The sequence below is a fragment of the Ostrinia nubilalis genome, chromosome 12, assembly GCF_963855985.1.
Source record: "Ostrinia nubilalis chromosome 12, ilOstNubi1.1, whole genome shotgun sequence".
In the NCBI taxonomy this organism is placed as follows: Eukaryota; Metazoa; Arthropoda; class Insecta; order Lepidoptera; family Crambidae; genus Ostrinia; species Ostrinia nubilalis.
The window spans coordinates 13,652,610-13,658,927 of NC_087099.1; the positions used below are offsets into that span (position 1 = coordinate 13,652,610).

At 38.2% G+C, this 6,318-nt stretch overlaps 1 long non-coding RNA gene across 1 annotated transcript; it reads right to left on the minus strand.

Annotated features, from left to right (window-relative positions):
• Positions 1-693: 693 nt before the first annotated feature.
• On the minus strand, positions 694-6,093 carry LOC135076567 (uncharacterized). The gene is made up of 2 exons (XR_010258307.1): positions 4,308-6,093; positions 694-1,690 (listed from the first exon to the last, which is right to left on the minus strand). It is a non-coding gene; the product is annotated as an uncharacterized LOC135076567 (long non-coding RNA).
• Positions 6,094-6,318: the final 225 nt, after the last annotated feature.

The window sequence follows — 6,318 nt, forward strand, 5'->3', positions numbered from 1 at the left end:
AATTAATGTCAATTACTTATTTTTGATGATTTATTACTAAGAAAAAAATACATGATTATTTGGTACTAAGTAACAATGTATAAAATATAATTAATTTTAAACATTTTTTGGAAGGCGCGAGTTTCTGTTTAATTTGATGTACGTGCCATTTTTCGTTACGTGGTACTTCGGAGGCGGGTGTATATGCTTTTCATCGGCCGAGACCACAAGACCGCTGCTGTCAACGATGATCCTGGCGCGGCACTTGGATGAATGGGTACAACTCCACCGGTACCCATCCTTGCACACCGCGTGACGGTAGTAAGTATACCCATTCAGCATAATGTTCTGTTTGCCGGTGACCATGGTTATCACTGGACAAAATGGAGTGCTGTTATTTATTTGTTTACCGAATTCTTTTTTTTTTCGAATTTTTGTTATCTCATAGAGTTCTTATACGGGTAGTTCTACGATAAGAGGTTTCGAGCCCATAGAAGATGCGGCCAGGGAGAAAAGTTGGATTTTTTCATGAAAATGTTAAATTATGCTAATTAACCCATTGATTAACCTTTTCACCCAATGGCAAGTTACTTCACACATATTTTATTACTTTTTAGAAGGCCAGGGTAAATATCGAGGCCAGGGTAGAGACGTCAAGATCAGGATAGATATTTATTAGACCAGGGGAGAGATTCGGACAAAGAAATAATGAAGTAAATGAATAAAATCAACTTTTATTAAACTGGTTTTAGAACCTGGTTTTTAGTCAAAATGGTTTTAGACGGCAGAATAGTGAATATGAGATCGTTATCTTGCACTTCGTCATGAAAGATCTGTGGAGATTTTTCAGAGTATCCTGGAGAACTCTTCTTTGTTTGCGATCTCCTTTCTTCGTCATATAATCTCTTTTACCAGCACATAATCTGGAATTAGAATCATCTTCAAGAAAAACTACAATTTTCCTCTTTTTACTTCATAACCTTTTTTGCCTTTCCTTTTATTATCAATTAGTTGCACTTTTCCAAGTTTTCTCAAGGGTTTTATATTTTTTTCGTTCTGTAGTATCCCATATTTTTTCACAAACTTCTCCCGCTTATCATTCTTCTAAAAATCCTTTTTTCTTTTTCGTTTGGAAGAGCTGAATAATTATCTTTTAATTGTTGATGGAGCACATCTACAGCAATTTTTTCTTCACTGTGTCTCTAACACTTGGGGAATTCAACTCTTTTTTCACTTTGCTGTTAGGTGTAAGTTTTTCCCGCTTTCTCAATCTTTGTAACCATTTTTTGTAACATGCCAGTTTAGTTTTTAATTTATTTATGGTTTCATCTTTTTTTATTAATTCAATATCGTTGCCTTCTTGCTTGGTCTGATTTAAGTTTAGCAACCAAAGCTCTTGACTGAAAATTTCTTTTTGGTATTTGATCATCAACTGGAACATTAGCTGCATTTTGAGAAGCAAGTCGTTGCCTACGCTCCCTTGCTTTCTTCTTCCATATTTTTCGTGCTTTACGTTGTTCTCTAGGAGTCATTTGATCGACAGTTTTTATTAGTCCTTTTTCTCTCTTTTTCAAATATTTTTCTTTTTCTTTCAGATTTTGCAATTTATACTTTTCTGGGTCATTTTTAATCCTTTGATATCTTAGCCTTTCCGCTTCACGTTTCTTTTGTAGTTTTTCTTCACGTGTTAACTTTTTTGCGGTGCCATAATCTGTAATAAGGTGAAAAAAATTAGAGATCGCTTTTTTATCATAACAGTACTTCAATATACCGTTTAAATCTGACTTCAGTACAATCTAAATATATTTAAATTACTTTGTGACTACATTATATGATATGTTTTATCTCCCCTGGCTAGAAAGTCTCTCCCCTGGCATTTATCTTGGCAGGGGAAATACGCCAGGGGAAACACGTTTTCATGATAAATTCAAATATTATAATCGACGTATAACATTTGTGGCTTAATTAAATATCCCACTTGAATTAGTACAGTATCCCAATCCCAACTTCCCAACTAATATTATAAATGCGAAAGTAACTCTGTCTGTCTGTTACGCTTTCCCGCTTAAACCTCGCAACCGATTTTGATGAAATTTGGCATAGAGATAGTTTGAGTCCCGGGAAAGAACATAGGATAGTTTTTATCCCGGTTTTTGAAACAGGGACGCGCGCGATAAAGTTTTTCTGTGACAGACAAAATTCCACTCGGGCGAAGCCGCGGGCGGAAAGCTAGTTATTGAATAAATGTAATATTACACAAATGAATCAGTGGAGAGACACAATGACTGCGAGATCACTACATCGCACGGACGCGTCGCGACAACTACCAAAATGGCGGCCTCTAATGGTTCGCTTGTTATTTGTGGCTAACTTCACGTCGTTAGATGTCCTTGAGAGGAATTTGCAATACTTTCGTTTTATTTTTATGTTGATAGGTAGTGGAACAAAATTTGCCAGGGTAAAGACACAAAAAATACGAGACAAAATTTAAGTTCAGAAAATATACACAAAAAATACACCGTGTTACTTTGCATTCTTGCCATATTCACAGAGATAAAGGTAGGGAACAATACCTATTATTTAAGATAAACAAGAGACTCCCATAAAGAAAGTACACTAAGATTTTAGTAAATTTGGTTTTTCAGTACAAATTGGAATAAACCAATTTTGTCTCGCACGGTCTACAGGTGCAAGTGGAATAAACCTATTGGGCGTGGCCTAGTTCTTAATAATCTGATGTTTTATGGCTCTGGGTACCAGCCTTTTTATCCAATCATAATAATTATTTTAAAATACTTTTCAGTTGATTTTTACAAATTAATAAATTAAGTATGAAATGAAATCACCTTATTCACAATTAATTATTTATTTATAAGTTCCTACTTACAAAGTTTACGTACTGCGAAGCAAGTGTTCAAAGTGTCCTCCGTTCTGATGAAGGCACAGTGTAGCACGGCGAAGCGTAGGTTTTTCGCTTTAGTTTTCGCAACACATAAACGTTTTGTCTCACAGTTTCACTAAAACAATCCTTTCATGTAACGCGTTTACACTGTTTATCTCTTCTGCGCATACCAGTTTCAAGTCACTCCAAAAATCCATTGGTGTCAGGTCCGAGGATCGTGGTGGCCAAGCTGCTGGACCGCTCGTCCAATCCACTGTTCACCAAACGTATTATTCGCGCACTTGACGTCCTTATCGTAGGGGAGCACCATCCTGCTAGTAGTAGAGCATTTGGTGTAACGCAAAGGGTACGTCATCAAGCATTTCGTCTAAGACGTCTTGCAGACACTCCAAGCACCATTTTGATTAAATTATTCGTTGTTTGAATACACTTCAGTCATTTTTGTATTATTTATAACGTGATTTATGATTGTTGGATTTCTCAATATTTACAAGTGTCAAAAAGACATTTTAAAGACAATAGATATTTAAAAATACAATAAAAAGTAAAAAAGTCTCCATCGCCATCGCCAACAAGTGATGTGCATGCGTTACGATAATTAGTGGTGTGTTTCACAGATTGTCGATAAAATAAAAAACTCAAGATTAAAAAAAAATATTTTCGGTCATTATTTTTTTACGGATTTGTGTTCAGTATCAGTAATATAGTAACCTCTGTAAATATGGCAAGAATGCAAAGTAACACCCTGTATACTTTGTTGGATTTTATCTTAAAATTATTATAGTATATTTATTCAAATTCATACTTACCATGCTTTAGTTTAGAAAGCGATACAAACAAATTAGGTATGGCAGTAACTTTAACTAAAATCGGCAAAGGGACAGGCCAGGGTAGATACTTTTTTGGAAATTGTTGGCAATTTCAGAAAAAAATATAATATTTCAGCATTTTAATTGTGACTCTATTCATTGAAGTAGGTAGATTAAAATGGTGTAATAGATTGTAAAGGATTGGACAATATGGAATAAAAAACCTATTTAGTATTGATTGCCGTTCAAGTTACCTCTTAACGTAGAATCACCCATACATCGTTCGTTCGTTTGTTTCAGTCAAATGACGTTCTTATACTATATTGGTGACGAATTAATAATTTGTCTTTTTTCATCGGTTTCATTTTAATGCGAATGCAGAATTCTCTACAAGAAAGTACACCATTTCAAAAATACAATGGATGGTGAATTGGTGAATGAATGAAATGTAGAATGCATCAGAACCAGTTTAGAATTATTAAGTTAACAAATGCCTGTTTGGCAACTGCCAGATGAGTGTGAATAAAAATAACAACAACAATAAGGTTACAAAAATAGATTTACTATTTGTTCAGCTGAATTACCAAACAATCATTACAAATATCGTTAAAAGTAACCTAAATCATGGCGCTATAGTTTTACATTCTGACATAAGTGCCATTAGCTAACTGGAAGTACTTCGGGCGATCGTGGATATGCTCTCCATCTGCCTTCACTATCTGATCGTTGTCGTCGACGACGACCCTGGCGTGGCACTTGGACGAGTTGGTGCAACTCCACCTCCAGCCAGCCTTGACCTTCGAATGGCGGTAGTAGGTATACCCGTCCAGCATGATGTATCGTTTCCCGGTGTTCGAGGTTATCATATTCACTGGGAAAATACAAGTCAAAGAAAAGTTAAAGAAATTATAGATTGGTTATTTTTAAGGAATTGTGATTTACATGATTACTTTATAGTAGAGCAGGTCAGCCTGCAAAATAACGAATTTCCGCATGACATTTTGAACTTTGGTTAAGGAAATGTTAAAATTAGTAATTTTATAAAAGCTTGACTGAGAGAAGAGACTATACTATCTTAGAAACAATAATGTTTTTTTTGCGAAAATTATTTATTTAAATACAAAAAGACATGTAGTTCTTGAAAATAATACAAAACATAATATCGTAACTTGATCAAAAATAAAAAATTGGAGACATTATTTATTACATGTCCAATCCGCAAACTTAATGGACAATGTGATAAAAAAAATACATGTTTTGTCTCCAAAAGAAAAAAATACATTCAATTAACAGTGTCACCACAACACCATGATAGAGAGTTAAGAAAAAGTTTGGTGAATATCTAATATGCACATTATTTCTTTAGTTACGCGTAGTAGGTACGTTAGATAAAGTAATTTGAAGTATTATAATTACAGTATTAAATCTAATATGTAGTATCAGCCTGGCGTAGCCGCGGAAGTACAGAGTGCAGTACAACCTGGAGCCATTCTTCATCATTGTTTGGTACTGATATCAGCCAGTAGTGCTACACTTTGATGTAAAGGTTGCAGCGATGGCGACCAGACTTAAATGCAATGATCGCCATCGCTGCACACCGGCTGATGATCGCGTGTGATCGCGTTGGTTTGGCCGAACCTTAACTTTAAGTGCACAGACTGTCATGGGTCGCGCGACCTGTCATTGGCCTATGATCGCGGCGGCGATGGCGATCTTCACGCGTTGGTGTGGTTGAAGCATTAAAGATACTACACTTTGATGTAAGTGCCATCGGCTAGCTCGTGGTATTGAGGCCGCCAGCAGAGATGACGCCATTCTTGATGATCAGCTTGGCGTGGCAGCGGGAGTACAGAGTGCAGTACCAGTACCACCTGGAATCATTCTTCATCACAGTTTGGTACTGATCCCAGCCGGTAGTGCTGCTACTGCTAGTAGTGGTCTTAAGCTTCAACCACACCAACGCGTGCAGATTGCCGTCGCCGGCGCGATCATAGGCCAATGACAGGTTGCGCGGACTGTCATGGGTCGCGCGACCTCTCATTGGCCTATGATGGCGCCGGCGATGGCGATCTGCACGCGTTGGAGTGGTTGAAGAATTAAAGGTACTGCTAGTACTACACTTTAACGTAAGTGCCATCGGCTAGCTCGCGGTAATGAGGCCGCTCGTGAGCATGTATTCCAGAAGCGGTGATGACGCCATTCTTGATGGTCAGCTTGGCGTAGCAGCGGGAGTACAGAGTGCAGTACCAGTACCACCTGGAATCATTCTTCATCACAGTTTGGTACTGATCCCAGTCGGTAGTGCTGCTACTGCTAGTAGTGGTCTTAAGCTTCAACCACACCAACGCGTGCAGATTGCCGTCGCCGGCGCGATCAGCCGTCGCGCGGACTGTCATTGGCCACGTGCCGTGCAGATCGCCGGCGATGGCGATCTGCCCGCGTAGGTGTGGTTGAAGCATTAAAGGTACTGCTAGTACTACACTTTGATGTAAGTGCGACCACCAATCATCTTAGTCGACCACACCAACGCGTGCAGATCGGCGCGATCAAAGGTCAATGACAGGTCGCGTGAACTGTCATAGGTCGCGCGGACTGTCATGGGTCGCGCGACCTCTCATTGGCCTATGA